Genomic DNA, 15,785 nt, shown 5'->3' with positions numbered 1-15,785 from the left:
AATAATCAGGGAATCCCAACAATAAAAAAACATCTAGAATAAATAAGGAATATTCTGTCAAACAAAATTCCTCCGAAAATAAAAAGGACCCACGCCCGCGCATCGCATTCCCCAAGACCCCAAGTCCCGAGCCCGACCCGACCCGACTCGGCTCGGCGCGCGCGCGCGCGTGTGTGGTACAACACCCACCTCTAAGTCACTCAACTAAGAAGTACTAACATAGTACAATATAAAAATAAGGAGAACCTTTCCCTCCACCAATGTGGGATTTTTCCCTTTTCATTTGTGACTCTCACTTTCTCTTGTTTTCTTTCCTTCACTCAACACTCTTATTTTTTTATATCAAGAACTTCCAACAATCCCCCACAGGTTCGAAGATATGAAAAAGAAAGGAAGAAGAAATAATTCTGGGCAAAACAAAACAATAGCATAAGTGTTAGTGTCTCGCGACTTGAATTAATACATAGTGGACATCAAGCTATGATCCCTCACAAACCAAGTGACCTTCGTCTTGAACTCAATAGGGAGTTAGGGACCCATCACTTTGAGCCACACAATTGAACATGTATAATATTATGAAATTCCGCGAATAAAGGTGACGCATTATACTGGCCATACGCCCAAGCCTGGATGCTCATAGGTGCTCTAGAGTATAAACCCACGAAATACTCATAGGAAGCAGCCACACTTCCACACCTAAGTAGGTGAATCCCATCAAGTGTGAGCTACAACACACCACCAAAATATGGATATGGGTTCATTAAGAGCCATATGCTCAACCTCCTTCTCATTTGTAGCTAAGCACAAAACAAACATCTAGAGATGGAAAAAAAATAAAAATTGTGCTTCCGAATTATTATATAATGTTCCCCTTTGAACTCATAGTGAGTAGGAGTTCACTATTTCACAATTTATACAACGGGCTTTAGCCCCATCTCTTCCGATGTTTCCAAAACTAGTTTTCTACATAGGCCTTTAGTTAACGGATCTGCAATGTTCTTTTCGGACTTAACATAGTCCAGTGATATCACCCCTTCAGTTAACAGATTTCTGACAACCTTATGCCTCAGACGAATGTGTCTCTTCTTCCCATTATAGGCATGGTTGTGTGCAACAGCAATCGCAGCTTGTGAATCACAATGAAGTACAACTGAAGGAGCTGGCTTCCCCCACAGCGGAATATCAACAAGCATGTTTCTCAACCATTCTGCCTCATGACCTGCCAATTCAAGAGCAATAAACTCAGATTCCATAGTAGACATAGCAGTACAAGATTGCTTACAAGATTTCCAGGATACGGCTCCACCCCCAAGGGTGAAGATATAGCCACTGGTGAAATTAACTTCATCATTATCAGATACCCAGTTGGCATCACAAAAACCCTCCAAAACTCTTGGAAATTTGGAGTAATGAAAACCCCAATCCATAATACCCTTAAGGTACCTAAGCAACCTCCTTAGAGCAACCCAATAATCACTGCTTGGGTTATGAGTGTACCTGCTCAACCTACTAACAGAATAAGCAATGCCAGGTCTAGTGTAGTTCATAAGAAACATAACACTACCAATAATTCTAGCATATTCTGACTGATCAATTGGATCACCATTATTTTTCTTTAGGTGGAAGCTCGGGTCATATGGAGTCTTAACTGGATCGACATTAAAAGAGTCAAACTTTTTAAGAAGTTTTTCAACGTAGTGTGACTGATTAAGATAGATGCCATTTGGAGTCCTTTTGATTTTTACTCCCAAAATCATATTTGCCTCACCCATGTCTTTCATTTCAAAATTCAAACTCAAAATCTGTTTTGTTTCATGTACTCGATCCAGGTCAGTTCCAAAGATTAACATATCATCCACATAAAGACAAATAATCACAAACCAAGACTATCATTCTTAGAATAAACACAAGAATCACCTTCATTAACATGAAAACCATTACCAGTCATAGTCTTATCGAATTTGTCATGCCATTGCTTTGGAGCTTGCTTAAGCCCATACAATGACTTAACTAATTTACAAACCTTGTTCTCTTGGCCCGGAACAACGAACCCTTCAGGTTGGACCATGTAAATTTCCTCATCCATGTCACCATTCAAAAAAGCAGTTTTGACATTCATTTGATGAACAACAAGATCAAAAATGTAAGCAAGAGCAATTAAAGTCCTAATGGTTGCAATTTTAGTGACAGGGGAGTAAGTATCAAAATAATCAATTCCAAACTTTTGAGTAAAACCCCTCACTACTATCCTTTCCTTATACTTGTCTATGGGTCCATCGGCTTTCAATTTTCCTAAAATCCATTTACAAGTAATGGGCTTATAACCTCTAGGAAGTTCAACCAATTCCCAAGTGTTATTATTGAGAATTGATTGCAACTCACTATCAATTGCTTCTTTCCAAAAAACAGCATCAACTGACCTCATTGCCTCATCATAGGTCCTTGGATCATCTTCAAAACAAAAATATGCACAAAATCATCATCAATTAAGGAAGATTCAGATAAAAAGGAAGTAATAAAATCAGGACCAAAACTGTTGTCCTTCCATGCCCTTTTACTTCTCCTCGGCTCTAAAATAGAATTATCATTAGTAATAGGAGAATTAGCAATAGGTAAACTAACAGAACTACTAGCAGGTAATTCACTATCATAAGAGGGAGACATTTTCCAAGGAAAAATGTTCTCAAAGAATTCTGCATCTCTTGCCTCAATGATATAGCCACCTACATAAGAGTTGTTAGTACCTTTAACAAGGAAACGATAAGCTGCACTTTGATAAGCATAACCAACAAAAATAGAATCAACCGTTTTAGGACCAATCTTGTCCCTCTTGAAACTAGGTATGCCTACTTTCGCTAGGCACCCCCACACTTTCAAGTATTTCAGGTTCGGCACTCGACTTTTCCATATCTCGTATGGAGTCTTGTCAAGCTTCTTATGAGGAACCCTATTCAAAACATGACAAGCAGAAAGAATAGCCTCCCCCCACATATTGTTAGGAAGCCCAGAACTAATAAGCATAGAATTCATCATATTCTTTAAAGTTCTATTTTTCCTTTCAGCTATACCGTTCTGTTTGGGTGAATAGGGAGCTGTCGTCTCATGTACAATGCCGAGTTTCTCACAAAATTCCTTAAGAGTATCAGGGTTGTACTCACCACCCCTGTTACTCCTAACTCTCTTAATCTTCTTGTTCAATTGGTTTTCTACCTCAGCTTTATATTTAAGGAACATTTCCTCAGCTTCGTCCTTAGACCTGAGAAGATAAACCATGCAAAAACGTGAACAATCATCAACAAAGGTAATGTAATACTTCTTACCCCCTCTACTCTCGTGATTATTAAAATCATCCAAGTCACTATGAACAAGTTCTAGTACTTCAGTCTGTCTATCTACTGATTTAAATGGCTTCTTTGTGAATTTGGCTTCAACACAAATTTGACATTTCGAAAACTCAGTGTAGAAAAACGTGGAATAAAATTTAAGTGTTTAAGCCTTTTAATCGAATCAATGTTAACGTGACCTAATCTAGCATGCCATAAATCAATAGACTCAGCAATATAAGCGGAAGAAGTACTAGCATTCTTATTCATAGTGTTAACTTTAACATCAAGAGTAAAAAGCCCCACATTATAAAACCCCTTCCCCACAAATTCCCCATTGCGAGTGAGAACTAATCTATCAGAATCAAAGGAGAGCTTTAGTCCAGCCTTCATCAGTAAACTGCCAGAAATTAAATTCTTGTGCATCTCTGGAACATGCAAAACATTAGTGAGAGTAAGCAATTTTCCAGAAGTAAGAGTGAGAACGATCTTCCCTTTGCCTTAGATAGAGGCAGAGGCTGAGTTGCCCATGAAGACATTTTCACCTTCAACCTTGTCATAGGTGGTGAACATGTCCTTGTTGACGCAGATGTACCTGGTTGCTCCAGTGTCAACAATCCACTCAGCAACATTACCTGTAAGGTTAGCTTCTAAAACAACAACATCAATAACGTTAGAATCCTCAATAAGATTCGCTTTTCTCTGTCCATTTTTCTTCTTCTTGACCCTGCAATCCTTAGCCTTGTGACCAGTCAGCCCACACTCAAAACAGGTACCCTTAAACTTGTACTTCTCAACCTTCCCCTTTGGCTTAAGAAAACTGTTTCTGGCTTTGGACCGGTTGTTTGGTTTGGGTTCAACAAGATTGGCTTTGGCAGAAGAAGAGGAAGGGAAAACAGAATGGCCTTTGTCTTTGATACGTTTTTCCTCCTCAATTTTGAGGTGTCCTACAAGCTCTTCTAAGGTTAGGTCTTTCTTTTTGTGCATTAACTGGTTACGAAATTCCTTCCAAGAGGGAGGGAGTTTCTCAATCAGAACAATAGCAAGGGTAATAACACAAATAGGCAGACCTTCAACAACCATATTAATACACACATTCTCATAAGCATGAATCTGATCAATAATAGGCTTATCATCAACAACTTGAAAACTTAACCACTTACTAACACAATAACGTTTAGTACCAACATCATCAGTCCCATATTTTTTCTCTAAGCATCCCAAATATCCTTAGCATGATAAAAACCCATATAAATATCCAACAGATTATTTGACATATGATGCAGCAACATGCCTTTACAAGTTCTATCATCTTTAGCAAACTTAAAATCAGTGTCAGACAAATCATCCTTATTAACAAGTTCAACAACATCATCAAGCACATATGCAACATCAATCTGTTCCAATCAAAAACGCATCCTAACAGCCCAACGTTTATAATTCTTGCCATCAAGAGGTTCTAACTTAGACATATCAGGAATCATAAATTTGGAAGCCATAATCGTCTTTTAGATTGTTAACTGATATGATACTAAAAGCAATAAAACAGTAAACTTATCTCTTGAAGCGTGAACCAGAAAACAATAGCCGTGTCGTGGTGAACCACTGATCTAAAAGACGATTTCGCGCTACCTCCCGGTGCAGTAGACAAGAAGAGGTCGTCCTCTAGGACAAGCATGGCGCCGGAGTTTATGTGCACTCACAAACCCGACTGGAATTCAGAATACTTGCCCAGAAATAAAAGAACAGTGTTTAGTTATTATAAGAGAGAAGAGAGAGGAATGTTTTCTATATCTTTTGTTGAAGAGAGACTGGGTTTATATAGGCAGCAAGGAGGAAGATGGCGAGCAACGACCAGCAAGAAAAAAGGAAGAAACGGCCATATGATTAAGGCCAAAAATCAAGAAAAACGGCTTACCGTTATTGTCCACAATCAGAGACAAAACGCAGCCAAGAAACTGTCCAGATTCATCTGGTCAGGCAAAAACCACAATCAATGAGTGTAACGGTTTAGCTGTAATCAAGGGATTAATGGCTAAACAATTTCCTAATAATCAGGGAATCCCAACAGTCAAAAAATGGCTAGAATAAATAAGGAATATTCTGTCAAATAAAATTCCTCCAAAAATAAAAAGGACCCACACCCGCGCATTGCATTCCCCAAGACCCCAAGTCCCGAGCCCGACCCGACCCGGCTCGGCTCGGCGCGCGCGCGCGTGTGTGTGTTATAACACCCACCTCCAAGTCACTCAACTAAGAAGTACTAACATAGTACAATATAAAAATAAGGAGAGAACCTTTCTCTCCACCAATGTGGGATTTTTCCCTTTTCATTTGTGACTCTCACTTTCTCTTGTTTTCTTTCCTTCACTCAACACTCTTATTTTTTTATATCAAGAACTTCCTACAACAATCTCACATTGCATGCATTTTATATCATCCCAGCACTCTCTACATTCCATAAGAAACAATAAACTTGTGATCCAGTCCCGCTTAAGCCCACTTCGATGACTAGCTCAGCCATCACAACCTCTGATCACCCACAATCTATCAACTGGAACTGCTCTTAGAGATCAAGATGTTTTTAGGTGTTGCTTTGTGCTCACAAGCCTCGTTTACAAACAAGGTTTGCGCCCTTACCATCAAAAGACAAGAGTGCACCGCGTTATCCAATGTGAAAGCACTTGGACCATGACAATCGGAGGCTCAAGGGAGTAATCATAATTCTTAAATTAATTAGGAAAAATTGACTGGAATAATCCCAACTTTTCTTGATTCGCCCCAAATAATCCCAACTTTGGATTATTTTTTAATAATCCGAACGTTAACATGAATTTTCTTCTAATGATCCTAAGTGACTTGTAACCGGTTAAATAGGTAAATTTTAATTTTAAAAAAATAACTTACACGTGTCACCACGTGATTGGTCAAAAATACTAATTAACACTTAAAAAAATTACTTCCTCCATTTTTTTATAGTTGCAACAGTTTGACTTTTACACTATTCATGTGTTCCACTTTGACTAGTTTTGATGATTTATAACTATGCAAAGATATATTCAATCTATTTTTATAGTCATGTGGGATCTTGTTAGATTCGTCTTGATTAATACTGTATTAATATCAAATGTTAAAAAATTTTACTTATTGGCAATTAAAGATATTAACGATTGAAATCATGCATCGGCAAACGTGAAAAGAGAAGTGTTGCAATAGTAAAGAAACAGAGGAAGTATTAATTACTACTAAACAACACTTAACTAAGTAAATATAACTAATTAATTAAAAGTAATTAAAAAAAACCACCACCACCAGCCACCCTTCTCCCCCGCCTAGCCCTCCGCCCCCAACCCCGCCACGCCCAGACCCACCCCTTCCCCTCCCCCATCCCTGCATCACCCCTAAACCACCATAACCCCACCACGAAACCCCCTTTCCCTCCCAAGAAAAATCCCTGAAAACCCCTCCCCCCACCGCCTAAAGCCTCCTACCGCCCCACCCCCACCTTTAAAACCGTAGCGCTAGGGTTTCAAAGGTGAGGGAGGTGCGATTGGGGGGCTGTATGCGGTGGGGGGGTTTAGGGATTTTTGGGGGTGGGGGGAGGTAATCTGGGTTTCGGGGTGGGGTAGTGGTTTAGCGGGCGGCGCAGGGGGTAGGGGAAGGGGAATCGCCGGTGTAGGGTGGTGGGATGGGTCTAGGCGCAGCGGGACATGACGGGGACCGGGGCCGACGACGTTGCGAGGAGATTGGTTGGCTGGTGGGGGAAGAATGGTGGGTTTTTTAGTTAATTATTTTTTATTTTTCTTAAGTTTTTTAAATTTTTTTTGACCTATTATACGCTGACATGGGTGTCAGGTAAGTAAATGACCGGTTAGGATCATTAGAAGAAAACTCACATTAAAGTTCGAATTATTAAAAAAATAATAAAAAAATTGGGATCATTTTGGGCGAATGAGCCAAAATTCGGATTATTTAGGGCAATTTTTCAATTAATTAATACAGATGATTTTGAAGGTATTTGTCTATGAATAATCAAAGTTCAGATTATTTTGGGAAAATTTTCCAATTAATTAATACAGATGATTTTGAAGATATTTGTCTATGGATAATTGTTGTAAAGGGCGTCAACACCCTTTAATTTATATTATCACCTTAACTTCAGGACTTATTATTATTTTAGTTATTGGTACTACGCATAACAAAATTTGGGTTACGTTAGAAAGATCTTCCAGAAGAAAGAAAATAACATATTCCAACTTTAATGTTTGGTATACTTAGAAAGGAATATCCCTTACTAAGATAAATTGAAACAGAAGAAGCTTAGAAGATAATAACAAAACATGGTTTAAACTAATTGAACTCTATCTGTCCACATTATTTTTGTCACCTTTAATGATGGTAATAATCATAAATTAAACCCCTTCATTTGGTATCACTTTGGTTTTTTATTTTATGGTTTTTAATTTTTTAAAATCACATGATATATGTCATATAATGAATAAAAAATTAGTCAACTTATTAGAGTTATGATAATTTTAAAAACTGACAAAAGAAAAGTGAAAATACCTTTTTCTTATTTTCTGTTTTCGATTTTTTGTCTTTAAAATTAAGAAAATTGAAAACAAAAAATAATGCCAAACAAGCCCTTAGTAATTAGTGTTATGTTGTAGAATATTTTTTTATTTTTTTTCTCTCTTTCTTTACGCAATGTTGTAGGAATTTTATATGAATTGGCAATGGACATTATATAGAAAATACAGTACAAGCTATCTTCCTTGTTGGGCTATTTGATGATAAATAAAATGTAATAGTCGTATTTTTATATATTTCTAGAGGTCGTCCATACGCGTGTGATATGGCTAGTCTTATAGGAAGAGTTTTTACAATTGACCCTAATTAATGTCCTACTCCTATTTGTATGGTATTCTATTAAAATTGTTTGGACATAGACGATAAATGTGTCAGATGTTGTGTAATTGTGCAATGTTTGAAACTTTAGTAGTGTTATTTAGATTTAGTGAGGAAGCGGGAAATATTATCAAGTTCTAGATTGTAAATGTTTGATATATTTAAATTAATTATTAAGACGAATCAACTAAACAATACAAGGCATTACACAAAAGGGTCTGAATCCTCTATCCCACTATTGTGACCCATTCATGTACCATTCAACATTTTTTTTAACGAGAATTTACCTTTCAACATTATTGGTCCACCATTTTAACTATTCCATTACTTGATTTAATTCTAATAGCAATCATAATTTATATTCTGTGAGGAGGGTAGCCCATTGTTGGGGATCCCACTTCCTCTATGCCCATGGCCCTTAAAAAGCGTAGGAATTTACACTTTTTAGGGTGTGTAAGGATTTGAATTCCTGACTGTGTTGGAGGACCTTGAATTAAAGTTGATCCTATCATTACGCTTTTTTGTAAGAAACAAATAAGAATCAGAGTCACCAATGAGTTTTAGGAAAACTCATAAATCTCGTTCATATCTTTCTTCCAAGTAGAGTTCAAGGGATATTTAGCATGAATCATAAGTTTACCCATGCCCAAATTGGTCTACTAGTACCAGAAATGAGTTCGAGAGCAAGGGTACTAAAATAACGTTTTCTTTAGGGGGAATCGCTATCCTACCACAAGTGCGGCCTCTACTAGCTCTTTCATTTTCACAATTTCATTACCAAACAATATATGAAACGTGATACCTAAAACTAAATTACTTAATTTTATTTACACACGGTAATCACATAAAGATTACATTGCAACGAATGTAGTTATTCTTATTTAATTCAAATTCGTAAAAGGAACAAAATAAACAAGATTAGCCTTGGCTTAGGTGATCAAACAATCAATTAATTAATCAAATTCTAGTTTTGATTAACGCAAGAATACTATGTGAAATTAATTAATTAAAATTTATTTAAGGTCATCAAACAATACTAATTAATTGATTGAAATTATTTAAACAAGAAAAGAAAAGTGATTTATCTAACTGCTCAGGAACTAACTATTCTCCTTTGTTTGCTAGATCTTTGTTTTGGATGTTTATGGACCTTCCTTCTTCTTCGTACCTCCAAGGCTTCAATGGAATCAATTAGGGTTGGAGATTATTTGGGAAGAGAGGAGAAAAGTAGTATGATAGCAAGAGAGATTGATATTAGGGTGTTTTAGAATTCTAGGGTTTTATTTTAGATTTTTTTGTTGTGATTAGGGCTAACGAAGACTCCTATATATAGGCGTAGGAATCTAGGTTTAGGGTTTTAGATCCATGGCATCAGGTGGCGTGCACAACTCTCAGAGTGGTGCTGGAATGCCGCGCGCAACTCTAGGACTTGCGTGTGCCAGGCGCGCCCAACTTAGTGAGTTGCGCGCGGTGCGATTTACCTTTTACGAAAACGTGGTTTTAAAACTTTCATACCTTTTGATTGCAAAGTTGGATTAAGACAAATAAGATATCATTGGAAAGATCTAAATGTCTACTTTCCAATGTCGTTAGAATTAGGTTAAAATCTTTTATGGATCAAAAGATATGGCCGTTTGAGTACAAGGGTGTTGGTTTTAGGGCCCAGTTTAGTATTTTGATGATAACTTCTTCGTTTTAACTCGGAATTGAGCTTATAGTATACCGTTCGAAAGCTATTTGAAAGGGCTATCCAACTGTATAGGACATGAAATGATATTATGTAATTGATTGTTCTGGTTGGCTCATTTTCCAATCATTGCATTTAACGCATTTGGGTCCGTTATTAATCAAGTTTAAACATGTATGAGCATGTTTTAGGCCTAATTAATAATCGGACTAGGCTCTAAGATAAATTGATATCAAATATGGGTTTTAACTTACTTCATAATGCATTTCGGAGTCCATAAACACTTCAACTTTGATCTAGCATGAAGAACGAGTTTTTGTAACATCATCGCACATCCTGTCTGGATAGGAGGCCAAAGGTAGGTGTCTACATATTCTAGTCCTTATCTCTCTTTCTTTTCTTGTATACAATTACGTTTAATTCAACTCCATTATTTTTTTAATATTATTTTTTTTTTCTTTCATAGTACCTCTATAACTCTACAAGAAATCTAATTTTTGTGTTTAATTACCTAATTTCATTTTTTCTCTAATTGCATCCATCAATATTAAAGTACCCATCCCCCATTAGGAAATTCGGCATGTCTACAAAGAAGCAAACTGAGCGGCAGATTGGATTGAAAATGTTGGACATCTTATCACCGACAATTTGGATATTTCTTTTTGTTTTTCTTCAGCTTTATACCCCATTTTCTCTTCAGATGCTTTAGGATCGCCCCTTGGGAGGAGGGGATCCTAATTCTTTTCGTTTTTTTTACCTTTTATTTATTTATATATAATGAGAACCTCACGAATAACAGGAACTTAGAACCTTTTATAACCGTAGGGTTTAGGTAAAATGAACGGGCGAGATCTTATCTTACATAAGTCTAATTTTCGTTTCAAAACACATACAATTTCTCTCTCTATCTCACTAAGAACAACGATTTTTCTTCTCACAATAGTAGTCTGATCTTCAAATCTGATCTTCAAATTTTCATAAAATTTGTCCAAAAATCAAGTGTAATTTGTCAATGCTAAGCTACAATTTCATAGATTCATCACAAAATCTTATTATCCGATGTTTTATCTCTTTTAATCAGCTACAATTTAGGATTTCGTCTAAATTTCGAAGTTCAATTTCTTCTACGACAATGAATCTCACTCGAAATCTGCAAATTCAAGCTCAACGTTAGGTATTACTCTCAATTTTAAAGTTTATATTAGTTTTAACTAAAAATTTGTAGTAATTAACTTGGTCTGATTTTTTCTGTTGTTGTTGCTGATTTTCCTGTAAATTTTAGAGCCCGGGCTGGTGCTAATTAGTACTGAAGAATTTCGAGTGTGTTCTTGTGAGATTTTCACACCTGAATTAGTTTTTATTTATTTAATTTTGGTGTTTTAGTTGCTTTTTGTACGTTTTTGAAAGATGATTTGTACCTTTATTAGTGAAATGTAGACCTAACTGATTTGTGGATCTCTAAGTTTATAATTGATGAATAATTACTAGTATATTTTTAGTAGATTACTTATCATTATAAGTAAACTGATTCTCTTTGAAAAGTGAAATATGTGCACACCAAGTGTTTGACCAATTGCCCCACTGAATCCAATTCTATGTATTATCTATCTCCCTCTAACTTCTTATAGGTACTAATATGTTGCATGTAGCTCTCTTTATTTCTAATGGAGTAAACTGAAATCATGTAAATGTGAATTAAATAAGTTGAAAAGTAAACTATATATCCTTAAAAGTAAACTTAATCGCTCCCAAAGTAGATAATAATTTTGTCTTGTTAGGTTAGCAATTGCCAACTACAGTCCAGGGGATGTAGCTCTGTGTAATACACACATAGGTCTGATAGGGGTAGTTGCTGGTTGATTAGCTGTTAAAGTAGGTGAAGTTTTATTAGTTGAAACTTGAAACTTGGATGTAGCTCTGTGTAAGCTTGAAAATTTCAAAAGCATTTGCAAGGTGGCTAGGCTATCATGACACTGCACCATTATAGAGCCACAGCAGTGGCCACACATGAGTAAATCATAACCAAGTAAAAGTAAACGAATTGTATTTTAAAGTAGACGAGTTAGTGTTACAAGAGTTGTTTAATAAGGTCCATAAGAAGCAAGCAGAGGTTTCTGCCTATGATAGCTAAGTTTGATAAGAGAAAATCTATGCTCTAGATGCTTGTCTTCTCACAAAGCATCTAAAAACATTCGGTGACATTCAATGGGAGATAACAAGCAAGGTTTGGGTGGAGCTGTTATGTGATGCTGCTATGCTTTGCTCACCCAAGTCCCATGGTGTGCAATAAAGCAAAGGCGGGGAATTCTCACGTTAGTGTGGCTGTTAACAGCTCATCTTGGTTTACATTAGATTTGAAAATACAAGAGATGAATAAGGTTGGAAAATGTAGATTCCTATAGTAGTTGCCTAAAGTAAATAAAAAAGTATTTAAAGTGAATAAAAACTCTAAAATAAACCTATTAGCTCAAGTGGTAGAGCACTATGCGGATGCATAAAGATGTAGGTTCGATTCCTACATAGGTTACCTCTAAAAGTAAATACAAAACATTCTAAAGTAATTCAAAACATCTCTAAAGTATATCAAAATAGCTAATAATTGAATTAAAAGTAAATAGTATTTACTTTAAAGTAAATAATATTAACTCAAAAATAAATAGAATTTATTTAAAAGTAAATTATATCTACTCACAACTATTCAGTCTAGGGTGCACATTGCTAAAAAGAAAAAGCAGGGTATTAGTTTACCAACATGTTTATATCTTTAATCCTTAGATAAGTGACTTTGAGTTTATAGTAATAAAAGTAGATACAAAATAAGTTAAAGTAAATAAAATATTTATTAAAGTAAATAGAAATGAAATTCACCTTCTCTACTTCTAAAATAAGGAAATTGCTATGAAGAAATGCTTATTGACAATCTCTAATTGCTATGAATGCTTAAATATCTAGTATAAGTGATAAAACCTTCTGTCATACCTTTAATCCTTGGATAAGTGAGCTTGAGTTTGTAAGTAATAAAAGTAAATACAAAATAAGTTGAAGTAAATAAAATATCTCTTAAAGTAAATACAAATGAACCTACGTGGGATTCGAACCCACATCTTTTGTGCATTTACACAATGCTCTACCTCTTGAGCTAGTAGGCTAGTGTATATAAAGTTGACAATAATAAAATGAGCAAAGACAACATCAGCAACTTCAAAATCAGTTGCTAAGATCAGATGAAATTTCCAGTTTAGAAGCCATGGAGGTTCTAGAGAGACGAGTGATCCATGTTTCATGAGAATCTACAAATGGAAACTTGAGAGGGCAGGGCAGCAGCTGCAGCAGTAGTCGTGGCAGGGCAGCAGCACTCAACCACTACCCTGATTCAAAACTCCTCCATGCAACTTCCTTACATACACCTCAATCCCCTTCAATTGCATTATCATCATCCTTCACCACAACAAAAGGCAACATTAACCAACTCTTCCATGCTCAACTCTCAAAACTAAATTTATATCTTAAGTTCAAACAAAAATCTATATTGTATAATTACTGGGGTTTTGGATTATTTCTTGCTACTCACGTAGCTGAGCTAATATAAAAAATAAATAAATAAATAAATAAAAAATAAAAAAAAAAATCTCAAAAGTAAATATATTGAGTTAGTAGGCTAATTGTAGTACATTAAACATTTGAAGTAAGGAAAAATTACTCAAAAGTAAACCAAAGTATATCAAAAGTAATAAATAAAAAAATCCCATTCAAAGTGCAGCAACTACCACTCCAAATATTTCTAAGCAAAGCAGATTGATCTGAACAATGCAGAGCTGGGGTTAAATGATATTTATACTATTGTTCAGAGCTAAACTTGAAATTTATGTGGCAATGTCAAAGTAAAGCTAAATAACTCAAAAGTAAATAAAAAATCTCAAAAAGTAAGTAAAAATTACATAGAGTATATGTTTTCTTCATTATTGTTGATGTTGTAGTTCATGTGTTCCTGCATTTAAAGAAACTTTAAAAAATAACAGTGACAATAGAGTGTGCTATAGATGTTCAATATTTATGTCTTGTGTTGCTTGAGTGAGACAAGTATTTGACATTATCTTGTATCAAAATGGGCAATGCAGTTGGCATGCCAGCTATCGATCTTATCAACAAAAGTTCTCTAAAATCATTTTATGTACTTCTCAATTGACAATTAAAAAAGAAAAGGCTGCATTAGATACAAAAAAATAACTTTCAAGTCAACTTATTAAAGATAAATAGCAAGAAGCCACATAGAAGTTATAGAAACTGCATATAAGTTTTTTATTGGAAGTGGAATGCCTTCAAGAGCTCATACCTAGACATATTTCTAGCTACTGTGAAGTACCTGTACGCGTGAATGCTCTAGTTGATCCATAAGTAATTGCTCTTGCAATAGCATATATTCACATAAATTTCTATTAATGTGGGTGCTTGTCGAACAATATGTCAAGGTAGGGAGATAAATCTATTTTCCTTCTCAAGTTAGGGAGATAAATCTATGGTCTTTCTCACTAGTAGGAATTACAAAGCCCACTCCTCATATATACACAGCCACCTAAGCTTTAAGCCACAAGCTCAAGTTGGTCACAAATATTTCATAATCAGAAATCATGAATGATTTCAGCATCAAGATACCAATTTAGCAATATAATTCATTTCCACCTAAAAAAAGAGAGACGGAGAGAGACTTGACCTACTGTCTTACAAATATTAGTGGAAAGCAGCAGAACTATAGTTTTAAGTGCAGGAATAACAGAAAATGCAGCTAAGCGTTCTGGGAGAAGAAGGGGGGCAGCCATTGCGTAACCAAAGGACGCTTAGCAACAGCACCTGGCAGCTTATGTACCTTCATTGTATACTCCTTGTAGTCCTCTACTAGCTTAGTATCACATACCCTGCAGCAAATAGCAGTGCAATAGTGCTTGGTTCTCAAAAGTAAACTGTAAAAACCCAAAACTCAATCAAAATATCTCAAAAGTAAGCTATATTCTTTCATTATTGGAGACATATGACAATGTTTTAGAACAATATAAAGCACAATAGAATCAAGGAAGGCATCATCAACCTTGAGGTCAAGAACAAGATTCATAAGCACTAAATGCAATAAAGCAGAAAACTTGCAATATAAGTGCTGCTTTAGATTTTTGACCACTAATTGGCTTAGCCTGACCATCAAATAAACATCAATATACTAATTTAGAGAAATCAAACAACACACAACTTAGAGAAATCACACAATATAAACAACACAAAACTCAAATTCAGGTAAATAAAAATGAAAACTCAATCAAACAAATTTAGTATCAAAAAATCGAATCATATATAAACCAAACGAATAATTATGAGGGAGGAACTAAATTAGGGATCAGAAGTACTGAAAAAAACAAAAAGAAAAATTGAATAAAATATATATATAAAAAAAAAACCATTATTCAGATTAAACAAACGCAAATTAATCAGAAAAAAATTAGAAAAAAAAAACCCTAATTCAAAATCGAATGATAAAAACTCAAAATACAAACCCTAATTGAATAAAAAGAACAAAGAAAAACAAAATCAAATTACATACTTGTCTTGAAATCACGAGCAACGAACATTGAAGAACAAATTCAAGAATTGAATTGCAAAGAAAAACTGCAGAAGAGAGAGAAAGCGCAGGAAGAGAGAGAAAGAAAATGAAGCGGCGCATGAGTTAGAACGGAAGTCATTCCACGCATAAAATTACAAAAATGCCCTTAATGAAGCAGGTAGAATGTGAGCTGTTAGATTGAGCGCGATCAACAATTCAGATGAGTTTCTAGTTCCTATTATAGGACTAGGTTCTCACATAGTCTTAATTCTATATATAT

This window comes from Chenopodium quinoa, unplaced genomic scaffold (genome assembly GCF_001683475.1).
Source record: "Chenopodium quinoa cultivar QQ74 unplaced genomic scaffold, ASM168347v1, whole genome shotgun sequence".
In the NCBI taxonomy this organism is placed as follows: domain Eukaryota; kingdom Viridiplantae; phylum Streptophyta; class Magnoliopsida; order Caryophyllales; family Amaranthaceae; genus Chenopodium; species Chenopodium quinoa.
This window is presented reverse-complemented; position numbering follows the sequence as displayed.